The following is a 14,691-nucleotide window of genomic DNA, read 5'->3' as shown; positions in this document are numbered from 1 at the left end:
TATTGAAATGAATACATTAATATATTGATACATAAGTTCTTTGAATAAAGTCCTAATATTGTGTTCTCAAAACAAAAACAGCCTCTAGCATGTATTTCTAACGTCAATTTTTCATGTAATTAATCTTGATTTACACAGTAACGCTCATTTATATAAAAAATATGCATCTAGTTAACTTTTAACTCTGCTTTTGTTTCAAATAAGCTCAGCCTTAATGTTACAACATGCTTAGCTCCTTCTGACGAAGCTCTAACTTGAATCCAGTTTGACATTTCTGAGATGAACTGGAACTCTGACTGCGAGCCAGCATCCGTGTAAGAATCTCCATCATTTTTCCGGCTAATGAAAGCAAATCCCAGCGGCCAGGTTTTGGATAACCTTCAGAAAAAGGGTGGAGGCTGGTCAGGTATTTATAAAGCGCTCTTCCCCTGAACTGTCTGTTCACTCGCTCGGCTAACTGGGTACCAGGGCTTGTACCTCATTCAGAATGAATCACTCCCGCCTTGTTGTAAGATTGTCAGTATTGTCAAGACGTGTTTGGCATCACACTGCAGTGAAGTACCAACACTTCTTTCAAATTCCTTTCCAATGCGCAGGGTTGTGCTTTCAAAGATTCTCTTTTGAGCAGACCTTGATCCTTCCTGAAAGGAATACTCCTGAGTTAAAACCAACCAGAGGTCTATTATTAGATGGCAAGGAGAGAAAAATGTCTTTAGGGACATAAACACTGTAAATCAAAGCAATTTTGCTTGAGAACAGAGGACACGTTTACAGCAAATGGCAATTGATGTAAGCGCCTACGTCAAAATAAACTGCTGACAAGGCTCAAAAATGACGTTCCACCTAACTGTTGGCGTGGATCGGGTCACTACAGGCAAACTAGAGTAGTTTTTACTATTTAAGTGCACTGAAAGTGTATAAAAAGGACTTCTTACCAGCCACTGGGTCCAGTCGCTGCAACCTTGTTATGAGTGTGTACAGGTCGACAACTGATGTTGCATAACCTACAACCCCTTATACCCTGGAGCCCCCGGTACAGGTATAATAACATAAGCCTGAGATTAAGCTGGGCGTAAAGGTGCAAAAGTGAGAGAGTTCATGGCTTCTGCTCACCTGTTTTGTCTTCTTAGTAGTGATGCAGGTCAATGGAAGTGGAGGTCATTATCTGGTCATTATCTGTCCTCCTTTTAGGCCTTTGGACAGTAGTTTATGCAACACTAAGTCGTAGATTTTTACGAACTTACATCAAGTTTCCTCGCAGCTAAAAGTAGCTAGATCCTTTTTATATGATTTCTTTAGAGTGATAAACTTTAACTTACTTTGGTTTTCTGGAGGGACCCTATCCTATCCACACTATCCCTTAAGTGAAATTACATTTTTGTCAGGGTTGAAATAGCTATTTAATTGGACTTCTTTCCATTTCTCTTTGTGCGAACATTAATTGAAGTTTTGTTGGAACTGAAAACGGTTTTGATTTACATTGTTTTGGACCCCAACAAAAGTTTTAATTCCCTTCAATCTAATAATAAACCAACAATTTTTTTAACCCTAAAATGTTCCCTTATTTGTGGTTATGTAGCTGTCAATTCCAACTACCTAACTAGCTCGGAAAAAACTATGAAGAAATGTTTGATGCAGTACAGATGTAAATTACAATTCACATCAAATCTAAATTAAATTCAAGATCTCCAAATTGAAAGTTTCACTTGAGCTAAGTCTACATTTGTCTACATTGGCCTGAAACGTTCTGCGTCCATGTTTTCAGCTCCACGTTGGAAGTTTCCACTCCAAATTAACTGCCTAAATACAAATCACATGACTACCTCACAAAACATCACAAAAGGACTTCTATCCACGTTAAAATATCTTTTTTATTTCATTTAAAGGAGTATTTTTCAGTTTCTAGTAAGTGTTGTCTTGCTGCACCAGTTGATCCCGTCCTTAATATCGGCAATAACTGGCAAAAGTAACTCCGTCCAGGTGGGACCACCGCGTATCATTTTATGGTAGTACGTTACAAAACTGCCGAAGCTAACTCTTAGAGCTACAGCGTATGTCGTGACAGAGGCATCTAAAATTCAAGAAAAGTATTAGAGAAGAGAAAAATGACAGCAACCGAGCAGGAAGCCAAACAAAAGTGGATCAACCTCCTGCCCTATAGGGGGCGCCTCTGAGCTGAAAATGGCAAAAGTTCCTTTGTGCTGCTTTTAAATGAATCTGTGCGTTATGCTGTGGTAATGATCATATGACATGATGTGATGGGAAATCAGGGGAGCATACGTAGTGACCACAATAAGAAAATCATGACACAAATCTGTGCATCTGTGGGGTCGAAGTGGCTCAAGAGGAAGAGAAACGGAACAGAAATCTGTGTCAATTTCTAGACTAAAGCTGAGTTCCTTTTTCTTTGGAAGTCACAATCCAGAACCTGAAATAATATCCCCTGAACTGACTGCATTTCAGCTGAAACTTAACTTTCCAAATGATGGACTCACCATTACCACCGCTAGCTTTGTTAGCAATACTACTTCACAATAGCACCGTGCTAAATGAAGCCCATACATGTTGTGGTAGCAGCTCTACTGATAACAACAGAATAATACTCTGTGTATTTCTGACTTAATGCAAATAAAGTAAGAAATTGTTATAAGCAGTGAAATTAACCAAGCGTTTATTTTGGTGATGCAAAGGCCGTGAACTCTGTAGGTGGGGTTTTTAAAGTTTTCTCCAACTATCTGAGTTGAAATTCCAGCTTCAGGAAACATCCCAGGTTGAAGGTTTTGATTAAAAACTGACAAATTCTGACAGCTACGTAAAAATGGAGCAATCCGTCTAAGCGCTTTGTGGATGCCTGCATGGGTGAAAGTGGCTTATAGTGGGGAAAAGTGGTTTGAGAGGTTGACGAGACTAGAAAAGGTCTTACATAAATACAATCCATTAAGTTATGTCATCATTTTTAAATGCTTTCGGTTCCGTCTGTCCACGCTAGACTGCAGCAGTTCTGTTTACATCTGAAATGAAGTCTCCGGTGGCTCAGGTCTGTTTGTTTTCAAGAGTCAGACCTGCCAGTGTTAAGTAAATGTCAGGCCTAGCTGTGACAAAAGTTACGTGTTTAAAGACTAAAATGTACTCATTTGGGTGTAGCCTTATTCCATCAGCAGCCTCCAACCTCTGCGTGTTTGTTCAGCTTCTGCTGTAACTGGGTCAAATAACAACTTGTGTGTAGCTCAGAGACGATACTGGGGCACAACCTACATGCTGCACAGTATCTTTATTTTCTTAAAACTTTATTCCTAATATTTCTTTTATCGGTTTTGACCACAATAAATAAATGAATACAATTATAATATTGTTGTTTTTTGTTCTCTGAGCAAAAGCTGCAAAACCAGATAATTTCTTTCAAAAACATGATTTCTTTGTTTCAGTTCTTGTGGACAGTTTTTGCCTTTTCTTCCGCTGATTTCTCCAGAACAAGAGTTGAACTCAGAGGCCCGAAAATGCAGCACGTATCAATCTGAAGAGAAAAAAAAATGAGGCATTGTGTGTGTTTTGTGTGTTGTTGGGTTTTTTTTTTTCTGCACACGGTGCTTTCAATTCGGAAACATCAAACTGTCTGTGAAGCCAGGAAGTGCTGACAGGTAGCGCACACATACTCACACGCAGACACACATCCTCGCTCATATTGTTGTAATTGAAAGCAGTCACTCCAAAACTTTCCACACCACAGGGATTTGCACTTCAACTTCAGGACTTCACTCATCTCTGCTCTTTGATATTACCCTCACCTCCAGACTCTCTGGAACTGTAGTGCATCATGCACCCTTCTCGACGCCTCCCGTGCACATGCACACAGAGCACGCCGGCAAATAAATCACTCAGCTGTGAAAAACAAGTAAACACAGAACCTTTACTGATTAATAATGAGAGCATGGGTGACTGCGGAAATTGATATTTCAGTCTTCAATTCAAATCGCTCCAGACTGACAGCGGCGGTCTAATTGGCAGTTGTTCCGTGTTGACTTTCCCAGGTTGCTGTGGCGTGAAAGTAGCTCAACTTTAAAAAAGGAAAATGTTGCAGCGGTGGTATATGAATTCAAACTTATTTTTAAAATTCTAAATATCATCTCCTCCACTGTCTGTTCCCTGTAAAACTAGATATATAACCTAGACATTTAATGTGTTGAATACATATTGAACCCTAATTAGGGTCGGAGTAAAACAGTTTAGTCATTCATTCTAGGAACTTTAACCACAAAAGGGGACAACGTCTGGTTTTCAAAAGTAATAAATAAGAAAAATTGCAGTTCCTCGAATGACAAACTCCGAAAAACGAGTCAATCGCCATTGATCCCCACATTAAAATGCTTTTTTTCTGCATAAATAACTAAATTTTGTCTCCATAGCTAGATTCTAGGGTGGATTATTAGGATCCCCATCAGGTAAAATTAAATGAAGCAGCGAATGTAAATATAAAAAAAAGATAAATAACATTTCAGTTCAAGTCATTTGGGTTTATTATTGAATACTAACACATGGCACTTCTAATTACAGTATATTCTTTTATATCATAATATAAGCAATATAAGAGGCATGCAACCTTTATAAAAGGTTGAGTAAACCACTAATTGACAGTTTTTGTCAAAATATGTGCATATTTCCTCAGGGACTGCCTTCTCGGCATGTGCTTTAAAAAAAAAAAGAATGAATAAATGCATGACTGATATAGATCTAATTTGTAGCCGTGGCTTTGTAAACGAGAAAACGGTGAAGAGTTTTCTCTGAAGCCACGAGAGGAAACTGAGAACAGTGATGAAAATCCAAAAATCCAGTGTTTTTGATTGAGTTCTGATGAAAGGGAACGGAAAATCCAGAGACTAAATGCCAGTGGAGTTATCAGATGTAAAAAGGCAGCGTACGCAAATGACATGATCCAAAGAGGCAACACCAGGATTTTCTTCTGAAGCGATAGTAAGAACATGACAAATATCCCATATCCCAAGGTGGATTTGTTTATCGTGTTAATAATTAAACGCAGGCTCTGCTGACAGGGTTCAAAGTGTACAATCTAATTTCTTTTAAAAGAACATGCGTATATATATATATATATATATATATATATATATATATATATATATATATATATATATATATATATATATATATAATGTATATATGAATGTTCTATGTCAATATTTAAACACTTACTATACAGCATTACATTAAAAACCTCCAGCAGTGCAGTGCATCATACAGAATGATTTTCATAAATGTTTAAAGATAGTTTAAAAGGAGGAAATGATTTCATTTCATTTTCAAGGCTACTCGTTTATTACTCTTTTTATGTTTTCTTGCTGAACAAGGTCAGTGTGGGGAAAAACAGGGAGTGGATTTCTCAGCGTGACGAGTGCTGCGTGACTCCTTCAGGACTCTTAGAGGCCAACCTTCACAGATGTGCGTACTAAACTGGTCAAGGTAACAATAGGTGAGTGAAAATGAGAGGAAAACTGTAATTTAATGGCACTGTTCAAACAACAGAAATGTATGAAGTGATTGTGACAAGAGTGCACCATTTATCTGCATCTGCATTTTAAGGGTGTAATATGTTTTTGTTAATGATCAACAATAATAATGAATAATAACATGTTAATTGGGCATAATTTTGCGTGAAGCAAATAAATGTTTAATTTAAGACTTTAGCAGGCATTAATTATGATTTTGGTTTTTGTTTCTAAAGAGGATTTTTTTCTGAACTTTCTAAGTGAGAAAGATTTGCAGTGACATCACAGATCCAGTTGAATTACCCAGCTTCCCCAGTTTTATCCTCACCCACCATCACATCACGGTGCATTTGCTGTATCCCAAAAGTAGGTTGTGCAAAGCTGGAACACCAACTGGAAGAGGTGGAGTCAACCACTTGGCTCGACTCCGCCCCTTACACTGGATGCTGTGGAAAGAGCTGCAAAATTCATGGCGGAAAAGGGAGCTTTTGTACCGGATTTACCAAAACATGTCACAGATGTACAAGCGTTAGCGGCCGGAAACTGACAGAGCTGGCTGACAAAAAGCCAATTTGGAAGAAACTTTGAGGGAAACGCCTAGAAGATGAAGAGGACGAGACAACCATCTTTGGCCAAATTGTACGGTGATTTATTTATATGATGTACAGCTATAAGTTTAACACCTTAATGCTTCACTTGAGCCTGACATTTGAAATAACCATTTGACACTGCACAACATTTCTTTGTTGCTTGTTGTTTGTTGTTTGTTAGCCTTTAAAAGTAAAAATAGTGAGCCAGCATCTACGCTCGTGATTGTTGACTCAGCTGAGGAAGTGAGATGTCATTCTGACTCATTCTTAGCTCCTGTTCGCCCAAACCGATTACCTTCAGTTAGATCTCAAAGTTATCTTCAGGAAGGATGAACCGTGTAGCTTCTCCAGGTCTGACCTGCAGATTCCAGAGAGCATGTTTTCAGTTTCACTGGTCATGTGATTAAACCTGAGCTACACTTGTATGTATCATGCACCAATGTGGTTTGAAGAAACGTTGTGGTAACAAGTGTCCTTGGCAATGAACTGCATTTTATGATTCGTGATGTAGTTCTTAATTCCAATAAATGAACCTCAACTGTGGTCATTGAAGGGAAAACTGAAGAAATGTATCCAAATAGTTAATTGGGAACCAAATCTACGCAAATCACGCAGTTTCAAGTGAGAATGAAAAATGTGATTGCGATATAAGGTCCGTTAATGTTAGCATCAATGGACATCTCAATAAACTGCAATTCTAATCCTCTGATAAGACTCAAATATGTAACACTTGATTAATTGTCTGGATAGGCCCCCTACGGACAAAATTAGGTAATTTTAACGTTAAAGGTTTTGTTTCCGCCACGTGTCTGCTTAGGTTACCCAGACTGCTGGATTAGAGCTCACAGCCTCTGCTTCTGACACTTGTTTATTTTGTCATTATTGTCAACATTATTGATCCCTTGGTCGAAGAAGAAGTCATTAACACCTGCTCATTTTTTGTCTATTGTCAGTTGATTACCCAGCATCAGTAGTCCATTTGTACAGACATAAACAGAAGGAGTACATGCCAATAGTAACATTATCTAAAATGTATGCTGATATCAGATCAAATGTTTTCTTTAATTTGTGGGCACATACACAAAACAGGACTTCAGCTGGTGTAAAAAAAACTTTTAATGCATTTAGCATCGCCCTAAATGGGATGACATGCATTCAATTATTCAGGACTTACTTTTTTTTCCCAATAAATCATGAATGGGAGTTTAGGAGATTCTAATTAACTATGTATGAATGTCTGCTGATGTATAGTACATAAACATATAGACAGCCTGCAAATTTAGATATACAGGATATTTTAATATCTTCAGCTAAAGCTTTTAATATTAAAGTAGAGATGGAGGGAAGATGCGGTCTATTAGGATAAACAAAATTTTTTATGAGGAAAAGTATCGTGCACAAATACACACCTTTCTGGACTTTGATATCCAGGTAAACTTCATTCATCAATGCGTTAAACAGGCTTTAAAAAAAAGTATATTAAAGAGCAAATACACACACACTCAGCGTGTATTCTTGAGGAAACACTGTGTGCAGCTTGGTTAAATACTGGATGTTTTCTCTCACTGTGAGTTGTAAAAAGCAATTAACATATAGATTATCTGCGTATTCAGTGTGTGAATGGATGATTTACTAAAAACTGCAAAACTGATGGCTTTGCCAAATTTGTTTTTCGATGATTCATGTTTTCACATCATTTATCTGTAACCGGGATTTCATCTTCATATGGACCGACTCATTCATTCAACATAAATCTTTGTCATTTGTATTCGAATCAGACCGTCGAGTCCAAATGTAACTGAGGTGACATTTTCACATGAGAGATTTTCTGTATTTCTATCCCTTATCAGCATTTTCCTTTTTCTTTATAAAGCAACTCTAAATAAAATCAGATCAAACTGCAAAAGCTGTCATGCTTTTTTGTTTTGTTTTGTTTTGTTTTATTAAATAAAATAACATTTTCAAGGAAAAGCTCGTCAAAGTAGGATCTGAACCCGAGTTTTCGGGGCCTTTAATCTGACGGACCATTAAACGGGCTTCTCAGCCGACACAGATATTCTATGGAGCGCTGGTTTGAAGTACTTCTCGCCTCAAAAAGCGACTGAATTCACAAAGGCGAGACTATGACAGTGTGTTGAAGGCAATCAAACTAAGAGATGAGGCGCTGAAACACTTTCTGTGAACATCTGAGGACATCTGAGATTGTAACATGTGCCTCCCTGGTTCCTGCTCGGATAGAACAAGGAAGCGTCCTGCTTTTCCACATCTTGCCACTTTTTGTTTGTGTGCTCGGGCTCATGCAAGTAAAGTAGTTAGTATCAAAATAAAAACATCTATTTTCTTCTTTCAGGTTTGTTCTGTGGCTTACAGCCACACTCTGCTGCTCTTGGGTTGCTTATCACCCCCCGTCTTTTCTTTAGTGACCCGGTTATATTGTGTTGAAGTCACCTTCTGTCCTCGGTTTACAAAGTGTAGATAAGCTGAAGCTGGTGTGCTGCTGTAACTCCAACCTCCTTCACAACACACACAAAGTACTGGCAGAAGTGGGATACAACATGTATTTTGATCAACAGGAAATAGAGATTATAGGACGAACAATGGTCACAAACGCACTCTTAAACTTTAACGGAGACATATAACGCCCTTTTTTCTAAAGGTCATGGTATTTTCTGAAATCTCAGTGAAGTATCTGTGGCATGTCTTGGTGAAAATATCAAAGAGTCTCAGTACAACGGCCCCCCCTTTTCAGCATGGTTTTATGACTCTGTTCAAAGCAGCGACTTGAATTGACTCAACGCCCTTTTTCTGTGGCTTGAGGCTCCTGTGATACTGGTGTTACTGGGAAATGGTACCTGCTTCAAGGGCATCGTAAATGCAACAGGATGTGAAGCCAAGGAGTTTTCCTGGTTACTTGACCACTAGCTTGAATCTGAACATCTGAAACGAGCGCTGCCAGACCCGAAACAAGAACCAGGAGTGTTCTGCTGTGACCCGCGGTCCCTTGACCCGCGGCACGCAGGCCGAGGCGGATCCAACTGGTTAGTTAGCTCAGCACTGGTTAGCCTAGTGTCCTGGTGGTGCCTACTCAGACTGCTCCAAGACCAGCTCCAGCTGAGCTTTTTTTGGATGTACTTTAAGTCAGGATATACAGGACTGTCTCAGAAAATTTGAATATTGTGATTTTCTGTAATGCAATTACAAAAACAAAAATGTTATACATTTTGGATTCATTACAAATCAACTGAAATATTGCAAGCCTTTTATTATTTTAATATTGCTGATCATGGCTTACAGCTTAAGAAAACTCAAATATCCTATCTCAAAAAGTTAGAATATTCTGGGAATCTTAATCTTAAACTGTAAGCCATAATCAGCAATTTTGTCAATACTTTATCACAATATTCTAATTTTCTGAGACAGTCCTGTATACGATATTTGTTCTAACACCCATTTTTCTTTTTTTTAATTTGCTCCTAATAACTTTATGTTTGGACAAAACCATTGATGCAGAATGCAATTAAGCTTTATTGCATTCTGTAAAAATTGAAGCGACAAATAAAAATAACCTTTAGGCTCAGTAGTCAATTAGCTATTTGACTTGTTATTACCTCTGTTCCCATTCCTGCATTGGTAAAGCCATATGAACTGAGTTGGGGTGTGTGATATGTACATATACTGTACATTCTATTTTAAGCATCATGCTTTACTTTGAACATGAAAAGTCTAGTTAGCCATTGCCCTATAAACACGATCATAAGAATAACTGAGTTCCAGCAGGTTTGTGTGGATTTCTCACCATCTTAGTCCCTCCAGTAATCCTGAAACACGGATAAGGTGTGTGCTGCCACAGTGTTCTGGTTCTGTTTGAGTGCTCACGTCTGTATTTTCACATCTGCCTAAACATTTGGCTCTACCCACTTCTCTACTGACTATGCCACGTAGCTTGTTCAGTTTATTCTGAAATCAGAATAAGTCGTTCAAATATTTAAATAATCACAAGGACAGTCTATATAGTTTGACAATATCTTGAACAGAATGCATGCACACACATTCTGCATTTCGTCTCTAAATAAACCCTCTCCACTTGCATGCTTATCTTCATAATCCTTTATTTCCAGTTCACCACTTTCAAAGAGATTATGTCACAGGCAGGCTTACTTTAAATATTCCCTCAGACTTTTCCAGACAAATAACATTTTCCATTAGTAAAGGTTCCATCTATTCGTTTGAACATCATTTGTAGAGCTAGTATATTGGGAGTTATGTGTCCAAGTGAAGCAGGAGCTTATATGGACCACTGAGTGGTGATGTTGAGCTATTTTCCCTTTAGGAATAATCCAGTCATTGACATGTAAAGAGCATTAAGTATTTCAATTTGAAAAGTTTACTTTGACAAATCTGATTTGTGTATAGAAACTAAAAAGATCTTGTTAGTACGTGTTTTCTAACCAAAATACATGTTCATATTCTGCATAAGCCATCATTACAAATACAAATAAATATTGGTGTTTTAAACTAATATTGTTTCTCACTTTTTACAAGGTTTTTTGAAATGTGTAGCTTGTTAGCCGGTAAGAAACATTAGTACTGAGCTTCATGGGGAATTGCACCAAATACACTGTAAAATGTGCCTTTTTCTCTTTTATAGCTTGCAAAAGCTCTCTGTGGACATGTAAAGCCTTCTTCTCTGTAGACTGAAGCCCTGAAATATTTTTATGGTGTCAATCATGCACGAAATATCTGAGCTCTGCCCACCGACTGTGAATGATGGGCAGGTCAGGGGCAGTGGGAGGACTTCAAATGCTGTAGCTTTCTCAAACTAGATGGAGTGTGAGGTCTTGTTCAGACTATTGTTTTGTTGCCCAGGCCTGACTTTTCTCTCGTCTTGCGTGGGAACATCTTGACCCTCATGCAGCTCCCTAATAGCTCTAAAGTGACTTTCCCTTATCTTTCTTCCTGTTCTTTATATACAATCGACACACTGCTTCTGCTGCAAAACAGGCAGAGACAAAAACAGCAACCATTTCAGGTCTCTAAAACTAAATCAGGACTACTACGATTATCCGTCCGAAACTGTGGTGTGAGCATGTAGGTGAATGATACCCCTTTTCCACTAAACCAGTTACAGGGCTGCTTCTGGGCCAGTGTTGGTGCTGGTTCACAACTCGTTCAACTTGCGAACCAGCTGAGAACCGGTTTGCTTCCTCATAGCTCGGGTGCTAAGGGGAGCCACATCATTACGTTGCTGCAAACGTCAATTACATCGCTGCGTTTGCATTGGCGCGAAAGTTGAAGTAACAACAATGTATTGACTCTAATACGGGCTTGGTCCGCGTAGCACCCTCTGTGGACCACATCGCTAAAAGACAGGTTGTCTCCTCCACAGACCACTGCTACTTTGCTGCATCCAGATTAATTTGTCGCTTATTTGAAAACGTCGCCGTCTCGTAGTCTTGCTATTGCCCTTAATAACTCCGCCCCCTCTGCTTACGTAAGCAGTTCTTTCCTCTAGCCCAGCAGAGAGTTGATGCTACCTTGGAACTGTTTTTTCTGGCCCGGAGCCAGTTCTTTGTCAGTGGAAACAGAAAGCCCGGTTCCAAACTCAGCACTGGCCCAGAACCAGCCCTGGAACCGGTTTGGTGGAAAAGGGGTATGAATGAGTAGTATGTGTGTGTGCAAGGAGAAAACAAGGCTTTACCTGAACAGCACCAAGAGTGGAGATGGGACGGCACAACCAGGCCACCCGAGAGACCACAAGGCCGACAAGCAAGAAACCCGAACCCAGGCCATCAGCAGCCCCATGGAGGACCAAAAGAGCGACAGGATGAAACCCCCCGCTTGCAAGCCCCGCCCCCTCCTAACGGCGACAGAGGGAAGCCCCGGGCGGAGCCCCCATGACCACATGAGGAAGCAGCCAGGAAACCTACGGCAACAGACCAAGACCCAGCTGAGCACCAGCCACCCGGGCATGGGTCGATCGCGGGGCCAAGAGGTCCACGCCCTGCCCCGATGAAAGCATGCCCAACTGCAAGAGCAGCACACGGGCACAGAGGGCGAGAACCCCCCAACAAGGAGCCAACCCAGACAAGCCCAACAGCAAAGAGTCCCGACCCCAGGCTAGACAACGGACACCTATTCACATAGATAGACTAAAATACACTCACTGACAAAGACATGGACAATCACTCTCTCACCACTCCCATCTCCCCCTTTAGGTCTGGCACAGCCCCGCAGAAAACTGCTGATGGCTCTTTGGGTCAACACAGCAGATTGATATGCCACCTTGTGGTCAGATTTGGTGTTGCTTCATAGGGTGGCTTTAAATGAACATGGTATGTTCATGACCACTTTACAATAAGATTTAATAACCTGATAAGAGAAGCTCATTTATCAGAAAACATCCAGTCTTTTCATGTCATTTATTTCCATGGTGGAAACTTGAGCCCCTTTTCCAGGACACAGTTTTCGACTCAACTCGAAAACGGTCTCAGTCATTTTCCATCACAGTTCAGAACCGCCTCGATGTGGGTGGGGGACCTCGTTCTGCGTTGCCCCATCGAGCTCCGTCTGGATGCAGGCATTGACCACGAGGTACAGAAATGTGTGCACCTCTCCATTGCACCATGGGAGTAGGTTTATTTGCTATTTTTCACTGCATCAAACTTTAGTTGTGTAGTAAATATCGCGGTCGGTTGTAAATGTGGTGGGTGTGAAGGAGCTGTTCTCAAGACTCATCAGAGACGTTACTCGCTGGCCAATCAGTGTCCTGCAGCGTGGGGACGCTGCATTTTCAGCTCGGTCAGAACCCCGGCCAAGTAGGTGCAAAAAAAGGAAGTACTAACCGGTACTATCACCCAGTGGAAACCCCTTACAACAGAGTAGAGTCAGACCCAGTAGGTACTAGTGGAAATAACCTATTATTTGGAAACTCTCCATTTTAGTCAGTGAAGAAACTTCCAATAAGTACAATGACCCCATTTTTTCATCCAAACCACAATTACGTTAGTGTTTCCTCATCTTTATGCATTTGCAGTTATTTGAACAGGGAAATGTGTCAAAGTGCTGATTTAAAAGTCATCCCTGTTTAAAGTCATTGCAAAGTTTTGCATAGAGGAATGAATTATCTGTAGACATTCAAAAATAACAAAACAAAAACAAGAAACTGTTTTGGATATGAGGCATTGAGTCTTCTTGTTTGTTTGTATATCAGACCCAAGGGATTCTGCTTTTACAGCAAAGCAAATGCAGCTCATTTTGGTATGTCCTATGATCCGTTAGCTGTAATAAATAAAGTGTTTGAATTGCAGTAAAGCAAAATATTATTTCCTGTATCACCAGCAAAACTTCCTCATGAAAGGGTAAAAACTTTTTTGCAATGTGCAGGGATTTTGAATGAATTTATGGCATTTCTATGAAAAGGTGCATCTTCTATTCTTCTATTTGCAATTTCAATCTGTGTGGTTTCAAGGGAAATCTCTAATAAGTTTCTATGTCAAAGCTAGGAACCCTACATTGTAACTGACATGAACCTCCCCACAAATGTGTTGGGTTGACCCAGACTGCAGTAATAAAAAAAGAAAAGAATAGAAAAGGTACTGGTCTTCTTATGATACAGATTTGTGACATAAGTCCTGTATGTATACGCTACATGTGTTGTTGCTGGACAGAATCATCAGTCAAACAGAGAAAACTGATAGCGAGCAAAGAATAGCAAGAAACAATGAGGCAAAGACTGGAAACTAAAGAGATCGATGAACTTACCCAGAACAGTGTGTTGCTTTGTGAGTGGAATCCAATTCTACTTACAAAATCAATGAACGGATTGCTGCTTGAGGTTAGAAGAGAAGAGATCTTGGATCCATAATAGTGACTTGCGGGGATGGCGTTCAGCAGGGGATGGCGGTGAGCCTGAATAAAGTAGGTGGGAAATAAGAGTTCAGACCTCATTGACTGAAGATAAGAATGTTATTTAAGGAGTTGCGATTGGCAATCAAATTAAAGAAAACAGGTGCTATAAAGAAAATTGATATTGAAACTCAAAGCAAAATCAGTGACAAGATAAAACAGGTTCATTCCACTTGAAAATCACAAACAAAAGGTTTATGTGATCAGATTAAACTCTTCTCTGTTGGCCCACAAGATCCAGAGTCTGGACATGCATGTGTAGCAGTATTCATATATGAGTACAGTATGTCAATCAAGTAAAGAAAAATGTATTATCTGGAGGTAATTGCAACCCTGATTGGCTCGCAATGGAAAAAAGTAAATAACGTTCCAAAAATCAGGACCTGAAACATACTCAGGACAGCCCATCGGTTAGCAGCAATCATGCCACATTCAAAGTCAGTTAAATCCCCTTTCTTCCCAATTCTGATGCTTGGTTTGAAACTCAGCAAGTCCTCTGGACTGAGTTGCTGCCCTGTGATTGGCTGATTAGATATTTGTGCTAACAGGCAGTTGAACAGGTTTACCTAATGATGTAGCCATGGACGGATTTTTATTGGTTCAAGAAAGGTAGGGAAATAGAAAATAAATTAAACAATTATTTGTTGTCCCAGATCTGGTTGCCACTCATCAACTTTCTTCACACCTGATTTGGCATC

The sequence above is a fragment of the Cololabis saira genome, chromosome 1 (assembly GCF_033807715.1).
Source record: "Cololabis saira isolate AMF1-May2022 chromosome 1, fColSai1.1, whole genome shotgun sequence".
In the NCBI taxonomy this organism is placed as follows: domain Eukaryota; kingdom Metazoa; phylum Chordata; class Actinopteri; order Beloniformes; family Belonidae; genus Cololabis; species Cololabis saira.
Note: the sequence above shows the minus strand (reverse complement) of the source record.